The sequence below is a fragment of the Brachyhypopomus gauderio genome, unplaced genomic scaffold, assembly GCF_052324685.1.
Source record: "Brachyhypopomus gauderio isolate BG-103 unplaced genomic scaffold, BGAUD_0.2 sc83, whole genome shotgun sequence".
In the NCBI taxonomy this organism is placed as follows: Eukaryota; Metazoa; Chordata; class Actinopteri; order Gymnotiformes; family Hypopomidae; genus Brachyhypopomus; species Brachyhypopomus gauderio.
Genome location: NW_027506904.1, coordinates 482520 through 505485, shown reverse-complemented (window position 1 = coordinate 505485; position 22966 = coordinate 482520). Strand labels below are relative to the sequence as shown.

General features: G+C 42.9%; 1 protein-coding gene and 1 long non-coding RNA gene across 5 annotated transcripts in view; one reads left to right on the top strand and one right to left on the bottom strand.

Moving 5' to 3' along the window:
- Positions 1-22966, top strand: part of slc12a5b (solute carrier family 12 member 5b) — a 46197-nt gene that overhangs the window by 2577 nt on the left and 20654 nt on the right. The gene's annotated exons all lie outside the window — the stretch shown is intronic.
- LOC143493223 (uncharacterized) lies at positions 8827-15820 on the bottom strand. The gene is made up of 3 exons (XR_013125364.1): positions 15675-15820; positions 12298-12403; positions 8827-9067 (listed from the first exon to the last, which is right to left on the bottom strand). It is a non-coding gene; the product is annotated as an uncharacterized LOC143493223 (long non-coding RNA).

Genomic DNA, 22966 nt, shown 5'->3' with positions numbered 1-22966 from the left:
GGCTTCTATGGTTTCTGGAGGACAGTATGTGTCTTTCAGCATGGTGTTAGTGTGTATGTCTGTGTGTGTGTGTGTGTGTGTGTATGTGTGTGTGTCGAGGGGGTTAAAGTGCTGCAGTGCTTAGTGGCTCGATCAGTACAGCTGTCCTGAAGCAGGCTTTGTGTTTGTCTCATTCGTTCTTTGTCAGAAAATAGAGAGTGCACTGAAGCGTGAACATAAACTTTTGGTCACTCTGCCTGCTCCTTTGGGACTAGAAATGTCTTTACATATCATATGATCTATTGGATCTGTCAAAGACTTCTCCATGTGCATTTTGTTGTGTTTGGTATAATGCTGTATTATACAGTAAAACATTCATTGAGGGGTTTACCTTTGGGACTGCACTTTAAGCCTTGAATGCCAGTTTTCTTTAGACTCTAACTCTTTATCCACTGATAATATGGAACAGTCTTTGATATTCATGCTAACAGACATCTCACCTAGCTAAAGAGCACCATGGATAAGCAGGATATTATTGTGTTGAGCAGATGTAAAGCTAATCCACAACTCTGGCCGTGTTTTAGGAATTTAAGGTTTATATGGGTGGTGCATTGGTTGCATAGTATATTATGCCCAGCAAAGTAAGACTCCAGGAATCAAGGCATGCCAGTCTAGGTTTTTGCCAAACATATTTGGCCCAAGGTCCTTTGCCTCTTTGGCTGTTCTGAGGTGGTTCACCACCTCATCAGAATCACCTCATTGCATCACCACCTTATAGCTCAAGATACAGGGCCCAATTATATATTAGACAGGGAACGAGTGTTCACTGCCTACTGAAGCATTGCAGTGACCTTCTGTATCAAGCGTTGGCAAGCACCAGTAGACTACCAATACAGGCAGCCTGGGACCTGAAGGAGAGAGTTCAGTGTATCCCAAATCTCATTTCAATACATTTTAAAGTTTGTTTGTCACAAACAATGCTATTTCACAAAGTTCCAAGTGTGCCAACATTTCAGCTTCATTTAATGTTGGAAATGTGACAGAGTTAAATAAATGCAGACACTATGCAGGCAGTATGTAAATAAGTGCTGTTCAGTTGAGAGCCAACCCTGCGGAGAAACACCTGCTGCTCACTAATTAGGTTCCCAGGAATCTTTGTTCAAGAGGCGTGGCTATGATCGAAAGAGGCGGAGCTTGTCAGGATTGGCACTAGAGCCTGCAGGAACAAGGCTCTCACCTGAACAGGCCTGATGGATAGGTGGGTTAGAAGTGCACGCTAGTTTAAAGAAACATCTGCTAGAACCTGCTGTGGTAGCAATGAGTGTCTCCACTGAGGCATGAGCAGCCCAGGCAGCGCTACACACACATCAACTGCCCACACTCTGTGGGACGAGGCAAGATTCAGATATAGATTAACGTCTTAGTGACCCACTTTTCCTGCCAACGATGTAATCAGAAACTGTTTTTTTTGTTCTTTGTGTGTGTATGTGTGTGTGTATGTGTTGTGATTGTTAAACAAACTGAGAATGGTTTGTTGGGTAAATTTACAGCGGTGTTGGCAGTCTACTAGCCAGTCAGAGTGTTATCACACGTGAAGGGAAGACCCTGTGAATTTCTCTGATTTAACAATCATGAACAAATAAAGTCAAAAACAGCTGTCAGTGGTGTAACAGAAGCAATACACCATGAACTGATGGATATCAATATTATTTACAATCATCCATCATGTCTAAAGTTTTGTACCTGTGTAAAGTGAAATGTACCTGTGCATAGGTGTGTATGAGTGTGTTTGTGTGCGCGTGTGTGTGTGTGTTGTATATCTATTATTTTAATGGGCACACATACAGCAACAAGCACATACACACATAAATATTCACGTTTTCCAGCTCTGATAGTGTTTGTGGCTGCATCAGGAAAAGAAAAAGAGAAACAGAGCAAAAGAGAGAGAGACACAAAGAGAGAGACAAAGAGAGAGACAAAGAGAGGTCTTTATTTGGACATAGCTAGTCTATCCTCACAGCTTTGGAAGAAGATGCCAAGCTATCTGCATTTTCATATGATGTGATGGATGGTGCCTGTAGACCTATGATTGCCTGTGGGAGCGTTATGATACAGTAATGGAGATGTTGGTGTTCGGGTATACAAAATGGACTGGTGCAGGTCTTTCTGTGATAGTTCCTAAGGTTCATTAACTGCTTAATTAGGCTCTCATAAATATTGTATAATGCAGAATTCCATATTACACTGTACAATATAATAACATTTAACAGTCTTCTTGATGTAAGTCCCCAATCCTGGACATCTTCCCAGGGCAGTCAAGAAACCTACAAAGCAAACGCAACTCCAAGCTGGAGAACTAACAGGACTTTTATTGTGCAAATGTTTTTCATTGTCATGCAGGTCGTGGCAGAAGAGTAGTAGTTTTTAAATCTCTTCAAAGAGCGAATTAGACTTGAGGAAGTGATTATACCACAGTCATTTATTCAGTAATACCTTATGAATAGGAATAGGTTATTTGGGTTCTGTAAAATGATTTTACCAACCAACAAGACCACAAGAACAAAGGCAATCTTGTAATAACTGAGCACTGATCATAGCAAGCACACTGCGTATCGGTTCTTGGCGTGACTGGTATTAAATGAGCATGAAGTACAGCAGATATTACAGCCGGCGTGTGGAGGCCTGTACGTGTTATTTTTTTTGCTTTTCCTAATTATTTCACTCCCGGATTCTCCTCGGTGCCTCAGTAAATGCGTGCGTCCGTTCCGCGGTGCAAGATAGGAACGGATTCTGCTTGGTGATGGCATCGATTTGCCGGGAGCTCGCTTGACAACGGAGTCACGGCAATTTATGCAACGGCGGGAAAGGATCCCATATCGATATAGATGCTGAGCGCTGTGTCGTTCGAGCTGTTAGTCATAAACGTGGAGGGGGTGACCCCCGGCAACAGCGGGGGCTGCTCATGTTTTCATATTAAATGTCAGAGAGATATTAAGCAGAAAGACGGTTAAGCAGGTTTGGTCCTAGCTGAGCTCTTTAACGGAGAGACCACGAGGAGATGTGGTGCAGGATGGCTAATGAGTCGCTAGGCCGTCGGCACGCAGAGGTAACCGACCAAAGTGGGGCAGGGGGCTGCAACATCCTGGTCACAAGGCCACACTGCGGGCGGTAGCAGTATTGCTAGAAGAGGGGAGGTTGGTGTCAGGATGGCCACTCCTCATGGTGGGTGACAAAGGGTAAAATAACACCACGGCCAGATGGTGCAAGACCTGCTTTAGAAGTCACGGATACACCGAGATTAAAGCAGAACAAACCCTCTGCTGAATTAGAGAGGTCTGGATCTCATCCGCCCCCGCACGGACCAAGGTGCACGCCCCATCTCAAATACAACAGCCTACCATCGTCAGGTCATCTGCATACAGTTCTATCACCATAAAACACACCTATCGAAGAGTACAGGGTGAACATGTGGCCAGGGATAATTAGACTGATCCAGCTGTTATTTGGAACCTCCCTGTTCCGAATTTTATATGGACCAGGTGTTGTCTGTCACCATTTACCAGACAATACAGGTAGGAGCCGTCTTCTCACTGTTTGGAAATTCTGACATTTTGAAGATAAACCTGTGTGTTAGGGCTTTTATGGCCAGGAGTTCTTAAATAATTGTGGGAGGAGTGATCTAGTGTCACTGTTACTGTCACTCAACAGTGTGTTATATAAATGCCTCTTAATGCCACACACATCATTTCAACACATCCTCCTCTTTCAATCCTGATATGTATCCTAGTTTCACTATACAGTCATGGCCAGCTGTTTCTTCTAAAGCACGGTGGCATGTGGTATTTTAGTGGGAGGAGTCTCAGGAAAAGAGGGAGGGAGGGAGGGGGTGTGTGTTGTGGGCGGGGCAGTCGAGAGCGTAGAGGTTCTAGTTGTTAGACCGAGATGCAGTGACAGTTCCAGTGTGGTTAACATTGCAAGGTTTGCAGAGCTCTGTGCTTGTGTGCACTTACGTTTTCATTTCCAGCACCCCTCCCACCCCACTCATCCACCCTCCCACACGTAAACACACACACACACACACACACACACACACACACACACACACACACACTAATTCTTGCAGAAAATTGAACATTTCTAACACATTCCCAGCTCTACCTGGTAAATAATGATTGTGAAACACAGCAGTGACAAATGCACTCCACACATTCACTCTCACACACACACACACACACACACACACACACAAACATTATCTGGGTGCACTGGAGAATAGGGGTTGGGGCACTGCGAGTGTGCTATATTGAGGCACACCTGTCCTGCTTCTGTTTCCTGTGTAGTGGTCTAATATGTGCCTCTGGTTCTCACTCCTGCTCTTTTTCATGACACAGATACACCAGCAGTAGCAGGTCAAACAATCTTTTTTAAATTGCCCTCATAATAACAGACAAAAAACAACAAAACACTGCTGCTAATATGTCTGACTGAGGCACAGTGATTGTGTTGTTGAGTCTTTGCAGTGCTATGGGTGAGGTCACAATACAAACTATACAATCTGGCCAATAGGATCTTGCTATGCTAATGAACGCCAAAGCATCGTCTCAAGTCAATTTTGTTTGGGCTTCCACATGATGTTATCTAAGGGGTTGAAGGCTCATCAGAGCAAAAACAGAGCAGGTGGGTGGAGAAAAAATAGTGAAACTGTGAAAATTCTGTTGAGCGAGAAATAAGAAACATGAATATAATTATAGGCCTATTTCATAAACGCAGACTCATCGAGAATTTTATATCGATACCCAAGGAAAAAGGTCTTCAAGCACTATTTTTTTTTTCAGAGTTTAATCCTTTTCCTTGCACATACATGAATGATCACGCTCCTCTCTACATCTAACCTAAAGGAGTTAATCATAGACCAGACAGACAAACAATTCTGGGGAAACCACTGTGCATAAGGGTCTGGTACTGGTCTCCTGTGGCATGTGGATATGAAGACACCAGTGCTGACTCGGCACAACCGAAGGGCACGGTTTTATGAGCCATGGGTCAGAACTCCTATATGGTCCTCCCTAAGGTGGCAATTTGGCACTGTTGGGGTGAGGGTTAGTTCAGTTGCAGGGAGAAATTAGAAGATACTGTCTGTTCTCCCTACCAGTGCTAAATGAGGCCTCTGTCTTTCTCTCCCTCTCTCCTTCCTTTTCTTACGTAGTGGAGATGCTCCTCACTCAAGCCACGGTTCTGGGTAATTCTCCCATGAGGCAGAAATGTCGCACTGGAGCAGGAACATGTAGTTCATATAGTTCACAGGGTTCCCGAGACTGTGCTTGAGAACTACTGTTGTAGTACAGTGTTTTTACACTTTTAATGAGTTTCTGGCTCAGGTGTGTCTTATTTAAGACCCATTCCTATTTCCCTTCCCCTTGAAGGTGAACACAGGCTCAAAGCCACTAGAAAGTCCTGCCTTCATTTCCCTGCAGGAGAAAGACATCTGCATTTCTTCTGTGCCTTGGTCTATGCTATATCACGCAAGTGTGTGTGTGTGTGAGAGAGAGAGAGAGAGAGAGAGTGAGAGAGAGAGAATGTGCAGATACATGTAGTGTGTTATATACAGTGTCATGTGAAATCGTTCTCCCTGACTGGTGTTTTTCCTAAATAAATAAATAAACACATTTTGTTGCCATGCACACCGGATTTGGGAATTAAAAAGGATGTTCTCAGCTATAGTACCATTTGATTTACACAACATGCTTACTTACCTCTTTGAATCTGCAAAATATTTTAACAGATACAATCATTATTTTAGACAAATGACATTTTCTGGTGTGCGGATTCACCTCTCCCCCAAAACGCCAGTACGTTCTAGAGCAGACATTTGCTGCAATTACAGCTGCAGGCCTCCTGGGGAACATCTCTACGTCTCTATTAGATTAGCACATCCAGCCCCTGGGATTTCAGCACCAGTTTCTTCACATCAGTTGCGTTGGTGTACAAACTTCATGCCATGCCACAGATTCTCAGTTGGACTGAAGTTTGTTTTTTGGGCCTGTCCTGTACATCTAAGTGCTTCCCTTTAATCCACTCCAGCGTAGCTTCACCGGTCCAGTTTAGGTTTGTTATCATGCTGGACAATGAACCCCCGCCCCAGTCTCAAATCTCTGGCAAGCTGAAACGAGGTCTCCCTCAAGAACTGGCCTGTATTCAGCGCCATCCAACTTTGCTTCATTGCTGGCCAGTTTTTCAGTCCCCCGTGATGAAAACCATCCTACCGCTTGCTTACAGGGTGGGAGACACTGCTGTAAAAGCAGGGCTGTGCAAGACGCCAGTTTCTTCATACTGGAAGACGTCAAATACCATAAAATCTACCCTTGGGAGAAATGCAATTAGAAATGTAGTTAGAAATGTACTTCTACTTAGTTCAAACTACTTTGTGAAAAATATCTAATTGAGAATGTGTTCCCACTTCTTCACAGGTCATATGTAAACCAAAAAATATATAAATATAAAAAATAAATACCCTACTTTTCATGGATAAGTGCATGGAATGGCCCAGAATTGTAATTTCAGTAATTAACTACACAGAAAAGGGTTAAAAATGAATGGAGTTGAGCTACCAGCAAGCTACTGCAAAGTATAGTTTAACTACTAGTTCAACTACTAGTAGTTCATTACACCCCAACACTGTTTGCATACTCAGAGACCTTTCAAGGAAATGTCTCTTTATACTGACGTCATGTGACAGGTCATGTGACACTTTGTGTTCTTTGCACCTGATTGTGATCAGGTGGTCCTTGCTCAGCTAATTATGTGAAGTCTGATGTTAATTGGTTGGACCGGTTGGCTGTTTCGTAGTAAAGGGGGTGAATACATCTGCACTCACTACTTTTCTAGTATTGTTTCATTCCACTTTCAATAATTCTGACTATTTTGTTAGACCCATTATAAGAAATCTGCATAAAAATCCATTTTAATTCCAGGTTGTATTGCAGTAAAACAAGACAAACAACCAGTATACTGAACACATTCATAAGCTGCTGTACATAACGTCTGTGGATTGGTGCATAGATCTGCACAACACCCAAATCTAGGAGCAACATTATTTTGTGTGAGGTCTTTTATTCTGGAAACTAGAAGGTGCAGGTGCCCTTAACTTCCTACTGCTCTGCCAGATCCGCCCTCCAGCAGAAGAGCAGAGATGACTGTGCATGTGTGATGGGTGACTAGGGGTCCCAGGACTGATGAATCCTGCAGCAACACTGTCTAAAGCTACAGTTGGTTAATTTTATTGTCACTCTCAATGATTTTAGTTTGATCTGCAGAATGTTGCGGGGCAAGTTTTGTATGGATTGTTTTGAACATTGAACACTGAACATTTTGAACATTGAACATTCAGTGGTTTCCTCCAGGGAAGTGAGTTAACCATTAACATGGACAAGACAGCAAGTAAATAGCTTTTGTAATTTGGTGTCATCATCTAAAACAGAGAAACAAAACAATGGGGTTTGTTCTAAATGAAAGAAAAGCACAATGAGAGAACAGAGGGCGTTTGTACCCTTGTTTACTTAATAATTGTGTTCTTTGGACACAGTGTAGACCACATTTGTAACTTTTATGAAAAGCTAATTAAAGGTCTTTCCTTACTAAATATTTTCTCTGGACAAAATATGCCCCTGCTCATTATCATTTATGATAAACGAAACACTGTTCTTGCTAATAAAAGGTCTTTCTTTGATTAATTTTAAACAATTTTTAACTCACAGTATACACAGAGTCATAAACCTATGTGTTATAAATGTATAAGCTTGCCTGGGGGGTTGTAATGTAGTCACTTCCCCATACCTACATCCTATTATAACCAACATTTGAGTGTCCTTCTCTGTTGACTTGTAAGGTTACAAAACAGTAACCAGTAACTCTGTAATGTCTGCCACAACCCCTCAGATTTTGAACTCTCCCCAGAGATCTACTCCACTCCCTGACACTCGCACATGTCCTGATGAACATTTCACGCATGTTTGTAGTTCTCTTTTTAATGATCAGGTGTACAACATATTTGGATAAATACTTAAGACGGGTAAGAACTTTTATTGGGGGCAATAAACGTGTCTCATAAAAGTTGCAAAAGGCCACCTGGGGGCAATAAAGCTGTCACTGGATGAATATTAATGACCGGAAAGTATTTTATTGGGAGCAATAAAACTGTCAAAATAGTTTGACATGAAACCCCACCTTTATATTCTCAGTCTAATGTGATTGGACGGTTTCGTAGGCATTTCCATGGGCACTCTGCCACGCACTGTGTAAATATTGTGGATACTTGAGTGCTAAGTTTAGCTCCCTGTTTAGACCCATCTGAAGGAACCTGCATGTAAATGTGTGTGTATTTGTGGGAGCTGCAGTCTGCTGGTAAGATGGATGGTGACAAGGTAAAGGATGGCAAATGTTCAGCACACACACACACACACACACACACACACACACACACACACACACACACACACACATTTCCTGACATGCCAACATGTTCTGGGTGCGTGTGAGACTAAGAGTGTGTCCTCGTTTAACAGCACCGCCATTATGTCACCACTGGAGCCAGCTTCGGTCCAACGGTACTGGGTCTTCTCTGATCACCTCTCCCTAAGGGTAGCCATTTCCTTCTTTACTGCTTTTTTAATGAAAAATGTACGATAATTATGCTAATAAGGAACAACAGTAGAGTCAGCAAGTGCAGTAATGTACTATTTTGCCACTCAATCAAACAAAAGACACAATGGAATGAGTTCCAGGGAATCTATAATGTAAACAGTGTTTGCTGTATTTTTGTAAATTTTAATGGAAGAAACCCCTCAGGGCAAAATGGGATAATGCATTGCCCAGTTAATTATATAGTTATACGTGTACTTTATGTAAAAAATGAGTTACATTGTGTTGTTATGCTAGACAAATCTCAGTCTATCTACGGTGCAGTGCAATTTGCCTTGGACCGAAGATGCGTCTACGTTCCAAAAAAAATGCGCGCGCGTTTACGTCCCTTGTGCGGATACTTGCGGCAGCTGCTTACACAATCCGGCATCATCCCACTATGTGGGTCAGACTGCAGCCAAAAGAGACAGAACGAGAGAGAGAGAGAGAGAGAGAGAGAGAGAGAGAGAGAGAGAGAGAGAGAGAGAGAGAGAGAGAGAGAGAGAGAGACGGTCCGGAGTAAGAGATAGGGCACCAGACGTGCCCGCGCGCTGCTAACTCACTCCACCAACACGCGTCACCTGCTCGCGTGCATAATAACCGTAAATAAAATGGAACTTGTCAAGCGGAAGTGGAAACCTGCCTAGTTCTCTTCCGGTATCTCCTGCAGCAAGTTGTAAAATGCTGAATCTCGGAAATTACGACATTATGAACGGCTTTCGTGAAATATTCAGGCTGTCTAGGTGTTATTTACTTTTAATTAATTCCTGTGATGAATTCTGACACCTCCCTTGAGTACACTGTACCTAAAAGAAGACGTTTCAAGCTTTCAGCATTTCGTGTTTTCTCAGCTGTCTGCTCCAAACATATTACTATTGCTCACTTTTAAACCAAGCTCTTTTCCATAATCCCCTGACCTTACCCAGCCCTACTGGCACTGCTAATGCACGCTCAGTGGCACCAGGTTCATATGGGCTTTACGCTCCATCACTATCACAACCCGTAAAATCCATAGCGACCTCCCCAGCGACTAAGACCGTACAGAACCCCACTGGCACGATTATTGTTTACTCAGCACCAGTTCCACAGGGATTTTGCATATTCATCAAAGCATGTCCCAACACCATCCTGGACTCCCCAGTGACAAACGCCACTGGCACCACTGGTATGCCCAGTGTCGCCGATTCCGTCTGGATCTCCTGGATCACGACGAGCTCAGCCACTCCGTGTTCAGGGTGCATTTGCCCAGTTAGTCTTCACCGTAACCGCTGGCTAGCCCTTTAAGCTACTTCTGATAGCTCCTTCACAGCCCTTAATTTACACCCTCTAAGGCCGAACTGCACAAGCAATGATGTGGCAGACTGAGCCACAAATCCCCCAACGCCCATCTCTACCGGGCTTATATGCGCCTGCCACATGCGTCCGCACACCAAAGCCACTAAAGCCTGTGTGCTTCAGCCTTTTCCTTTCAAAAGCGTCATCCACTGAATCCTCAAATGGAAACTCTATAAAATAAACTATCTGCTTTAAGAGTACAACACTGTGACCGGCCTTAGCATAGTCAACGCTAAGAGACCCGTGTTTCACCTATGCGCTAGCGCTAGCAATTTGCGTTTGTGCAAATTTGCGCTTTGCGGTCTGCGCTCGGTCTCCAACACAAACCTGCCCCTCTCACATAAACCTGATCACTGCATTACTAATACCATTCTAGGCACTTACCATCAAATAGACATGCTAATACTGTAATTACTTGCTCGTGTCTCCACGTATATCGACCCTGCGGCAAACTAACCTTACACACTGATAAAATATGCTTCAGTCTATCACCCCCTGCACTTCAGTTACACTTAGGGTCTCCCTGTAATCTATGTAATTCACCTACTCACTGCCCAAGGATTTGTGTAATTGGGTGGACGTCATACGATACTCCAAGCGAAAAAAAAGGTTGCAATCCGCATTCATTGCTCACAGTTCTTGCCTGTCAGGATATAAAAGGTTTTATTATTTATAATATAATGCTTCGTCCCCTCCAATGGTTCTCTACATTTGTCTAAAGCTATCTGCATTGTTATTGTGCATGGATGAGGCTGAACACATAAGTTCAAACGTCTCAGCCAGACAGCAAGGGAGGTCCAATCATACGAACATATGATTACCTGTCATTGACCACCATGTGTTACTGACCGAGCCCAACCAAACCCTGACTCAGTCACAATCCTCAATTCATGAATGCAGAAAAGCACATGTTCTTATATATACAAACTGATATAGGGATGCCATGAGAGAGAGAGAGAGAGAGAGAGAGAGAGAGAGAGAGAGAGAGAAAGAGAGAGCGCTGTGTTTGAACACAGCTGCAGGTGTATTGATGGTGAGGGTCACGATACAGCTATACTGGCTTAAAGCAGAGATCTGCGCTAACACTGCTGTTATAATATAACGTATCCTTTAGCATCCTGAGTCAAAGAATGCCACACTTTTACCCAAGGCTACAGATAAAGGCAGAATCAGCTCTCTGTCTCTCTCATGCTGTCTCTCCTCCTCTATCTGGGTCACATCACAACTCTGCCGGTTCCAGCAGATTAAAAAGAGTACCACCTCTGTTCCTAACCCATCTGTCTGCATCGCCGCTATTTCTATTTTTCAGAAACCTTTCAAAAACCTACAAAAAGCTTTCCACTCGAAGTAGCACACTTGTCAGATAGATTCGTTAATACTGGTCAATACTTCTTGAGAAGAAAAAATCAAAACAAAAATGGAAATGTTAACTATTGTCGCTCTTATAGATCGTATAATTTGTAAGAGCACAAATTATATATATTTCATATATGCACACGTGCACACACACACACACTCGCGTATATATGATATATATATATATATATATATATATATATATATATATATATATATATATATATATATATATATAGTGAATTTTTTTTAACCATTCCACTGTTATCACCACCGCTTATAAAATGGTGGGAGATGCATAGTATAAAAGTTCACTATACATGTCTGTGCAATCATTAAAAATTAACACCAAACATTCAACATTTATGGCAATTTAAAACCTCACTATAAATAACTATAAATTTATCCTTCCTAACTCCCACAAGCTATGAACCATTTGAAGAAGTCTAGCTGAACCCACAAAGGTGCTGCCGCGCACATCAAAGTGTTCCCACCCACTTCATTAAAACGAGGAGGAACAGGACCTGTGGCTTTCATCTGGTAGAACAACCGTGAACGTGTTTCAGCTGAGATACTGAAGAACAGCCCGACAGTTGTTACACATTCCACATGTCTGTCAATTCAACTTTTCTGGAACTTTTACCTATCTGAGCATTTCACAATTAAACAACTCAAGGAGGGTTTTCATAGGAAGATTTAAAATAACGATAGCAACTTATACTGAGATAAGCAAAGCTTGTATTTCAGATTGCATTTGCCATTACTCCATAAGTAGCAGTATCAAAATAAGGCAGATCCAAAATTATTATCAGTGTATCCATTGTTTCTTCAAGAACATTGAAATTCTGGTGAGAAAATTGATATGTTGATTGACATTGGTCAAAACATTATCTACCTGAGCCTTCCTGGCATATAACAAACAATGTAAACTACAAGCAACATACATCTTACCTCTGCTCCTGTAAGAGAATGTTCTTCTTTAAAATGAGAAAAGAAGATTAGATTCTGTCTTCTCAATTAAAGTGGCAACCAGTTCTCAGACATCCACCAGCGTCATCTGCATATAGAAGAGGTTCACACAAATGTACTTAATTACATATAAAGCTAAAACCAATGGCTGTAAAATATTTACTTGGGGAACCTCGACTAACACATCCAGACAAAGACACCACTCTGTACTTTAAAATATGAAGAACCTCTCACACAGTGAGATCATTAAAACCTGTAGCTTTTGCTAGTGAGATTTTCCAAAGTTTGGATCTCAGGAAATACTGGATGGGTAAAGAATTAATAAATAATCACTATTTTACTTAACTCAGATACATGCACACATCCAAGTTTACATTCTGTGTTGGATGCATACCTGTCAAGTTTTGTATTTAAAAATATGGGACATTTCCCATATATGAAGTCATCGCCTAATTTGCATAATCAGTTATTTGCATATAGCTGCAATCGAGGCTGTAGGAGAAACGAAAACATCTTTGGAGTGGCAAAAAGTGAAGAAAAAACACCCCAAATATGTTTTGAACTACAAATGAATAAAAAAATTAAAATTTTCTAGTGGTATTTCTAGCTACAAATGGGGACATCTCCTGGGCATATTTCTGTGCCTTTAGCCCGCATTTGTGCTTGGCAGATTGTTCGTGCTGACGGACATCGTTCTTTCCCCCATGAGAGACACTAAAATCACAGCTACATATCTTACAGAATGAGTAGCTATGCCCCTTCATGCTCCTCTTTAGGAAAGTAAATTCCCTGTCCCATTCGTTAAGGTACTTACACGTACGCTTAGCTTTTTTGGCAGGACTGCCTTCTCTCGTTAAATCCATCTCTGATTTGTTGTTCCAGGTTTGCTCCCACTGTCAACACTAAACCCGCGAGTTTTAAATTTATTATTTTTTTTAAAGCATCCATGTGCCGCTCCAAACAAAATTCTGTCACTAGCCTCGCGAGAACTGCCACCTGCAGTGGTCTGGGTGGCAGTTCCACCTGCAGTGGTCTGGGTGGCAGTTCCACCTGCAGTAGTCTGGGTGACAGTTCCACCTGCAGTAGTCTGGGTGGCAGTTCCACCTGCAGTAGTCTGGGTGGCAGTTCCACCTGCAGTAGTCTGGGTGGCAGTTCCACCTGCAGTAGTCTGGGTGGCAGTTCTCGCGAGGCTACCCAGCTGGCACACGACCGACCCTCAACGTTGAAATGTGGTTGAAATATAGTTGAAATACTATTGAATCAACGTTTAATGTTAAATGGTTGCGCAAATGTTGAACTATTAACGGTGAATCAACGTTTAATGTTAAATGGTTGCGCAAACGTTGAACTATTAACGGTGAATCAACGTAATATCTTCAACCTGCCTTTGTATTACCATTTCAAGTTCAAAAAACACATACAATAAAAAAGTACAAACAACACTTTGGCATTGGCTGAGGGTTTTGAAAGAGGTATTAATTATTATTATTATTAGTAGTAGTAGTAATAATAATAATAATAATAATAATATAATTATTTATTTATTTATTAATTCGTCCAAAAACGTCGTCAAAAACAGGCAGGTATTAACCAGGAAGACAACATCAGGCAATGAAACAGTTTTAAATGTTTTGAGGCAGAAACAAAACTTCGCAATGACAAATCAACAGGTTTAAAGAGAGTAGGGCAGGGTAGTCGTGGCCTGGCGGTTAGGGAACTGGTCTTGAGACCGAAGGGTCGTGGGTTCGAGTCCCAGACTTGAGGCCATGACTGAGGTTGTGTGGTGGTACTCTGAGTAAAATGAGAGAATAAAAAATAAAATTGTTCTTTTTTCATTATGGCATACAGTTGTTATTTTCCTCTCTCCCATGCAATTTTGAGCATCATGAATGTAAATTTTATGGTTTATTCAAGGTTGAATGTATGACGTTGAAACGACGTTGGCATATCAACGTTGATTCACCTTTCAAAATTGACACAAAATCCAACGTTGATTCAACCATCACTTTCGACGTTGATTCAACGTCGATTCAACGTCGATTCAACGTTGAAATGCCTGCTGGGTAGTGACCGAATTCTGTTTGGAGCGGCACATGAATGCCTTAAAAAATAAAAATAGAAAACTGAAAATACGGGACAAATACGGGAAAATAAAAATACGGGACAACACCGGGACAGAGCGGTAAAATACGGGACTGTCCCGGCCAAAACGGGATACTTGACAGGTATGGTTGGATGGAGTGAAATAACATCACCATCTCTGTAAACTACCATCACACTCTGTAAACTACCATCACTCTGTGTAAACTACCATCACTCTCTGTAAACTACCATCACACTCTGTAAACTACCATCATTCTGTGTAAACTACCATCACTCTCTGTAAACTACCATCACTCTGTGTAACCTACAATCACTCTGTGTAAACTACCATCACTCTCTGTAAACTACCATCACTCTGTGTAAACTACCATCACTCTGTGTAACCTACAGTCACTCTGTGCGTGTCTTTGATTACCTGCACTCTAACATAAGTGCTCCATACACTTTGGTGTAAATCCAATTCCTAGCAAGAGTACAGGGAAAAGGGATGACAAAAATGATGAGAAACTAGGGATAAAGGACAGACTGGGAAGAATGAAAGAGTGAGATGTTTGTGCCAGACAAGCCATTACTGCAGATTCGATCTGACCGAGACCAAGAGTGACCTTATGAAAAGAGAGATAGTGAAGAACAGAGAGTGTGAACAGTGTTCAGGGAGGAACTACCCGCTCTTTTGTATTCAAAGCTGTCGGTGGGTGTCAATATCTGTAAGTCACTGAGGAACTTTAATTTGATTTAATGTATGTTCGTACCAGGATGTGTCTCTGCTTGGCTCAAATAAGACACCTTTTTCTGAAGAGTGCCCAAAGCCTCTGGCAAGAACACGTTAGCCCGTGTTTTATATTAATAACCAGTATCCAGTCAAGCATTTAGTGTCCTGTTGTACTGGGGAACTATAATCAATCATTCAAAATGATCAAGCATAAAACGTTTGGTGTGATGTGCCACTGTTTAGGTACATAACTTATTTTGTCCTCTGCTTGTCTTCTACTTGTACAGGGCAGATGTCACACACTGAACAGCTGCTATTTTTAGGTCTATGGGGCTGTTCTTTAACTTCAAGTGGAGATATTAGACAACTGATGCAGAACCATAATCACATACTACATTAAATGTGGAGCTCCTTCATGATTTATGTTCACTAATTACACTAGACCTAGTAGTACTCACAATTTTAGTGCTACAGTCAAAACTTTAGTGCCATAGCGTTGTGATGCGGATCCGTTCTTCCTGGGTCAGTCTGGAAGTTCACGTACCTGTAATTGTGAAGCCTGAAGTTGTACCTGTCCTCTGTTTGGTCTGGGTGCAACAGACGGTGTGTCTTAAAGCTCTACACCATCACGCGGTCTGCACTGCGGTGTCTCCGGCTACGGGCACCGGCCGAATCGGGCTCTAGATTTGCTCTGAACGACAGCGTAGCACGCTTGGATCTGGACCAAGGTTAGCGGCTTTTAAAGATATGGCTGGATCAGACGTGATCGATTCAATCCAGGCGGTTATCTAGGTTCACAGACGATTCAGTGTTAATTTTTTGGACAACAGTGTTAGGAGATTTTGCTACATCAGTATTTTCACTAACAATATCCTCTCAAAGCAACAGTGGACTCTGTTCATATCTAAGCAATCACTTGTGCTGACGGACCGCTTTAGTCTGCATAGATACGGCAGCTACAGTATATGCTTGGGAGGAAAATTGAAATGTGTGTCTTCTTGATTTGACATTGAAATGTTCTCCCTTGTATGGTTAAACAAATATTGCACTATTCCAGGTCTTCTGTTTGATCAAGGAGACACGTAGATTAAGTGGTTCAGAAAAGCATGTTTGATATAAGAAGAGGCTGAACTGTCAGCTCAGGAGAGAAACAGCCTGGACATTCCACAAGAGAGACTGCGACAAAGAGGAAGAGAAAGAGTGAAGAAAGGTTAGGTGAGACAAGAAAGGGAAGGAAAGAGGGATGTGTGTGTGTGTGTGTGAGAGAGAGAGAGAGAGAGAGAGAGAGAGAGAGAGAGAGAGAGAGAGAGAGAGAGAGAGAGAGAGAGGATGATTGGTATGTGACAAGTACTCAGGGTAAGAGATAAGGCACCTTTGCTGCTATGCACCACTCTGCAAACACACACACACACACACACACACACACACACACACACACACTCACACACACACACACACACACACACACATAAACACACACACACACACACACATAAACACACACACACAGTCACACACACAAACAATCAATTTAGCCAGGAATAGGAGTGAATCAGACAACTGTGCGTACAAATTTGTTTGTTTGTGTGCTTAACGTGTGGGTATTGATTGCAAGTAACAATGATCAGTCATGCTACAAATTGTTTATTTATTTGTGTGTTTACTGTATTCATTTGGCATGTGTAGGACATGTAAGATCATTCTGGTGAGGATCCATTTTAGTAGTTCCATTTAGTACCATTTTTTAAAGCTGTTAGAAACTACCCCGTTTAGGATAAAAACATATGGACTCGGTGCTCGGCGACCTGTGCTGGGTTCTTCCTGTCTGCCACGGAGGACCACTGCTGTGCTTCAACTATTTTAGTGGCTGCAGGACTCAAATGTGACGCCTCGTTGTCATTAATCTTAATCACAGCGTCAAACGAGCTCTGCAGCGTATCTAGTATCGCACACATGCGCAGAAAGAAAGGACACTGCCGACTCGCAGGACAAGCTCCGGCTCTCTGGACCACTGAGCTGCAGTCATTTAGTATAAGACGTTGAGTTATCACCCCGCCAGGACTAGCATGTAAGTCTGAGGCGACTCAGTAAAATGGACAGGAGGGTTTATATCAAGGATGTCCACGCTCGCGGTCTGTGGAGCAAAAGTGTTGATAGGTCCGAACAAACAAAACGACAGATTCACACGGACAATGATTCAGCGGTTCCGAACACATCGCATATGCAAATGGACCGTGTTTCAGCGGTTCTGAACACACACACACACACACACACACACACACCGACGTTGTTTCAGTGGTTCTAAACACATTACAATCCGACAGTTTCATACCCACACCCACAGCAGTTTCAGCGGGCGTTTGTTGCATGTCACGCTGTATGAGGTGCTCCACGCAAACTCTACGACGGTTCATAAATTCTAAAGGTCAAATGGTACAATAAACGTTTCCTGGCGATAAACCAATTATGCTAGAAATTTCAACAGTTTACTTTCTCATCCATATGTGACTTTTTTGCCAAAAAAAAGGCATTCTCTCTGCTGCCACAAAACTCCACTAAAGATCCTTTCACATTTCCCTTTCACTGCACTGCCTCTAATGTGTAGCTCATTTGTAGTTGTTGATTGTAGTCAAGCCAATGCAGTGGTCCGACTGTGCGGTTCTGCAGGTTCTGTATCTGGTCACAGAAACACTAAGTCGGGAGCTGTAGCGCATGACAAGTGTTGTATTCAAAACCACACATTTGAACTCATGACCAGAGAGCTTTCGTATTTGTGATTCTCATCTGTTACAGCAGATCTTCTCAACCCGGTTTAGGTCAATCTGTATATTCACACACATTCCAGCACCAGATCCACGAGTCTGTTTGTTTCCTGATGAAGTATATAGATAAAATAGCTAAAGATGTTGAAGGTTAGAAAATGATTCGCTTAAACAGCTTTTGACTTGATTTTGCTTGTATTCTCTTTCATTCTCTTCCTCTCTATTTTTTCACTGGGTGACACCCAGACAGAGGTGTCCGTCCTCTCCCGGGTCCCTATTCACCAGGAGAACTCAAACCGTGCCGAGCTCTTAACGCAGGTCTGTTCAGAGCCAGAACTAAGTGAGCACAAGTCTGTCTGGGGCTACATGGAGTGTTCTGACTCCCTCGGTTACAGCCCGGCTACTTTTTAAAATTTCCTTTGCAGTTACGTCATCTTAGCACACTCAGTACTATAAGGGCAGAGTCATTCACCGGCTTCGGCCTCCAGCTTGGCTTCCAGGTGTTGGGCTGCGTCCCAGAACGCACGCGTCACCACTGTCGCACCACCTCTTGCCTGGGGGACTTTCTGTTGTGTTCCGGGCCGAGCCGGGCCGGTTACGCGGGACCCTGGAGCCGACCTGCCACTATCTCCGTCACACAGACGCTGCTCGAAATGAAGAGACAAAGAGTGGAAGGTCTACTCCAGCTCTCACGCGTCCGTGACTGATGCTGAGGGCAAGGGAGAGGGAGGAAAACCCCCAAACCAGGCTGCCTGGGCTGGGGGTGAGTTGGTGGGGGTGGGGGGTGTCGGGTCGGCATGTGTTCTCTTTGGGCGAAGCGAGAAGCAGAGGCCTGGGGGGGGGGGGGGGGGGGGGGGGGGGGGGGAGTCCTGCGATCCTGCAGTTCGGGATGTGTTATGAGAAGGAGAGAGGATGTCCCGTATGGCGAACGAACCCCTGGGGACAACAGCGACAGGACGTATAGCAGCGGGACGCCACACTGCGCAGTTGGTCCCAGATGGAACCTCGCACCGCACACATGCCGAGTCACTTCTTACGCAGGACAACCGCATGTCGTGCACTGCGGCTTAGCCAAGGGTGTCCTCAGAGTCCCCACCACCAAGTGTGGCAACCAAAGTTCTCCGTATCAGGAATAAAATAATGCATCCAGACAAATGAATGATGGCTGTAAGCACCTGCAGGTTCCTTAGCAAACATTCGCTTGGCTGCATTCAGTTCATCAGAACCAGTAAAGCTCCAGAATATATACACAAGCAGCGGGTTAGTGTGGTGCAGCCTCGAAGGAAAATGTGGACTCAGCCATGAACAGAGCCTTAGCAGATTCAGTGGTGTGACAGAGCCATTTCTTATCTCTTGAGCGAATTTGATTCGAGTGTATCATGAGCCGTGAAGAGAACAGCTCTGGGCTGAGAGGGACAGGAACACGAGCTGAAGGTACCGCCCGGGTGCCGATGGGGGGGGGTAAGGAAGGACGTCGAGCAGGAACAGGAATGAAGGGAGAATGAAATATCAAGTTGAGTCCGAGCGACTTCGCACCTTGGAACCAAGGTGATATATTCTTTATTTCGGACCTTGTGTTTTCATCATTCTCGGGTACGGACCAGGAGAGAAGTGGGAGGCCAAATCGAGTTGGGTCATTTCTTATCTTGTTTTGTGAAATGAATACGGCTTCCCATTCTTGTTTCACACTTTGAAATAATCGAGGGACCCTTGGAACAACGTGGAATGGGTGAGGTGTGAATAATCAGACTGGAGAGTTCCACAGCCATCAGCAGAGCTGTTAAGGTGGTATTTTTCATCAGCAGAACTATTAAGGCGGTATTTTTCAGCAGCATCTCTTATTTTGTTTGCAGAATTCCAAGAATCTCTGTTTACTGCCTCTTATAATATAATAACATAACACACATATAATACAGTGGGGAAAATAAGTATTTAGTCAGTCACCAATTGTGCAAGTTCTCCCACTTAAAAAGATGAGAGAGGCCTGTAATTGACATCATAGGTAGACCTCAACTATGAGAGACAAAATGTGAAAAAAAATTGAGAAAATCATTTTGTCTGAGTTTTAAAGAATTTATTTGCAAATAATGGTGGAAAGTAAGTATTTGGTCACCTACAAACAAGCAAGATTTCTGGCTGTCACAGACCTGTAACTTCTTTTTTAAGAGGCTCCTCTTTCCCCCACTCATTACCTGTATTAATGGCACCTGTTTGAAGTCGTTAACAGTATAAAAGACACCTGCTCACAACCTCAGTCACACTCCAAACTCCACTATGGTGAAGACGAAAGAGCTGTCGGAGGACACCAGAAACCGTATTATAGACCTGCACCAGGCTGGGAAAACTGAATCTGCAATAGGCAAGCAGCTTGGTGTGAAGAAATCTACTGTGGGAGCAATAATCAGAAAATGGAAAACCTACAAGACCACTACTAATCTCCCTCGATCTGGGGCTCCACGCAAGATCTCAGCCCGTGGGGTCAAAATGATCACAAGAACGGTGAGGAAAAATCCCAGAACCACAAGGGGGGATCTAGTGAATGACCTGCAGAAAGCTGGGACCAACGTTACAAAGGCTACCATCAGCAACACACTACGACGCCAGGGACTCAGATCTTGCAGTGCCAGACGTGTCCCCCTGCTTAAGCCAGTCCATATCCAGGCACGTCTGAAGTTTGCTAGAGAGCATTTGGATGTTCCAGAAGAGTATTGGGAGAATGTCATATGGTCAGATGAAACCAAAGTAGAACTATTTGGTAAAAACACAACTCGTCGTGTTTGGAGGACAGTGAATGCTGAGTTGCATCCAAAGAACACCATACCAACTGTCAAGCATGGGGGTGGCAACATCATGCTTTGGGGCTGTTTCTCTGCAAAGGGACCAGGACGACTGGTCCGTGTACATGAAAGAATGAATGGGGCCATGTATTGTGAGATTTTGGGAGCAAACCTCCTTCCATCAGCAAGGGCAATGAAGATGAAACGTGGCTGGGTCTTTCAGCATGATAATGATCCCAAGCACACTGCCAGGGCAACAAAGGAGTGGCTTCGTAAGAAACATTTCAAAGTCCTGGAGTGGCCTAGCCAGTCTCCCGATCTCAACCCCATCGAAAACCTTTGGAGGGAGTTAAAAGTCTGTGTTGCCCACCGACAGCCCCAAAACATCACTGCTCTAGAGGTGATCTGCATGGAGCAATGGGCCAACATACCAGCAACAGTGTGTGCCAACCTTGAGAAGACTTACAGAAAACGTTTGACCTCTGTCATTGCCAACAGAGGGTATACAACAAAGTATTGAGATGAACTTTTGTTATTGACCAAATACTTATTTTCCACCATTATTTGCAAATAAATTCTTTAAAAGTCAGACAAAATGATTTTCTCAATTTTTTTTTCACATTTTGTCTCTCATAGTTGAGGTCTACCTATGATGTCAATTACCGGCCTCTCTCATCTTTTTAAGTGGGAGAACTTGCACAATTGGTGACTGACTAAATACTTATTTTCCCCACTGTATATACAATTGTACAGATATTGCATAATTAGATTCTGTATTATTACTTTATAAATAAATTAGTACTATATACACTCACCGGCCACTTTATTAGGTACACCTTGCTAGTATCGGGTTGGACTCCCTTGTGCCTTCAGAACTGCCTTAATCCTTCATGGCAGATTCAACAAGGTACTGGAAACATTCCTCAGAGAGTCTGGTCCATATTGACATGATAGCATCACGCAGTTCCTGCAGATTTGTCTGCTGCACATCCATGATGTGAATCTCCTGTTCCACCACATCCCAAAGGTGATCTATTGGATTGAGATCTGGTGACTGTGGAGGCCATTTGAGTACAATGAACATTGTTGTGTTCAAGAAACCAGTTTGGGATGATTCACGCTTTATGACATGGCGTGTTATCCTGCTGGAAGTAGCCATCAGAAGATGGGTACACTGTGGTCATAATGGGATGGACATGGTCAGCAACAATACTCAGGTACACTGTAAAAACGAAAAAGTTGAGAAAACTCAAAATTTCAAGGCAACTTACTGCACTCGATTTTTGAGTTTTGATCCCAACTCAAACTCTTAAGTTTTTAAGAAATTCACTCACATTTGAGCCAACTTATTATTTCTTGTTTCAATTATTTATTTTTCACCAGTATATAAACTTCAGATTTTAAGTATTGCCTACAAATAATTCAAGTTATGCTAACTTACTATATCTTGTTCAGATAATTTATCTTGCCCATGTATATAAACCTCAAAATGTAAATTTTACATACCAAGAGTTCCAAATGTTTTTAAGTTATATTGTGGCGTGGTGTGGGAGAAAGAGGCCACAAACAAGTCCATTCTTATCAGGAACAGATGTTTTATTCTCCCCTCGCAAGAAAATTGACACTCACAAGCACAATCAGATCAAACTCGAGGCCTTAAAAAGCTTGGTCTTGCACATGAAACACAGGGGGAGGTCATGAAGACGGCAACATTACACATATATGGAGGGGGAACTACCATAATGCATATGTACATTAAAAAAATGGACCAGGGTGACTTAACTAATAACACACAATTAATAATCATTAATAACACTATACAGACATAAACCCCACATAATACGCATAACGGGGCCGGAGCCGCAAGGGCTCATGGGTAATGACGTCACCCTCTAGCACCCTTCCCCCATTGGCCCGACGAGAACTGCCACCCAGACCACTGCAGGTGGAACTGCCACCCAGACCACTGCAGGTGGCAGTTCTCGCGAGGCTAGTGACAGAATTCTGTTTGGCGCGGCACATGAACGCTTTAAAAAAATAATTAAAATTGAAAACTCGCGGTTTAGTCACATTTGTAGTTCAAAACATATTTGGGGTGTTTTTTCTTCACTTTTTGCCACTCCAAAGATGTTTTCGCCTCTCCTACAGCCTCTATTGCAGCTATATGCAAATAACCAATTATGCAAATTAGGCGATGACGTCAGATACGGGAAATGTCCCATATTTTTAAATACAAAACTTGACAGGTATGTATTTCACATGTACATAAATCTCTAAATTCAATACTAAGAATAGCT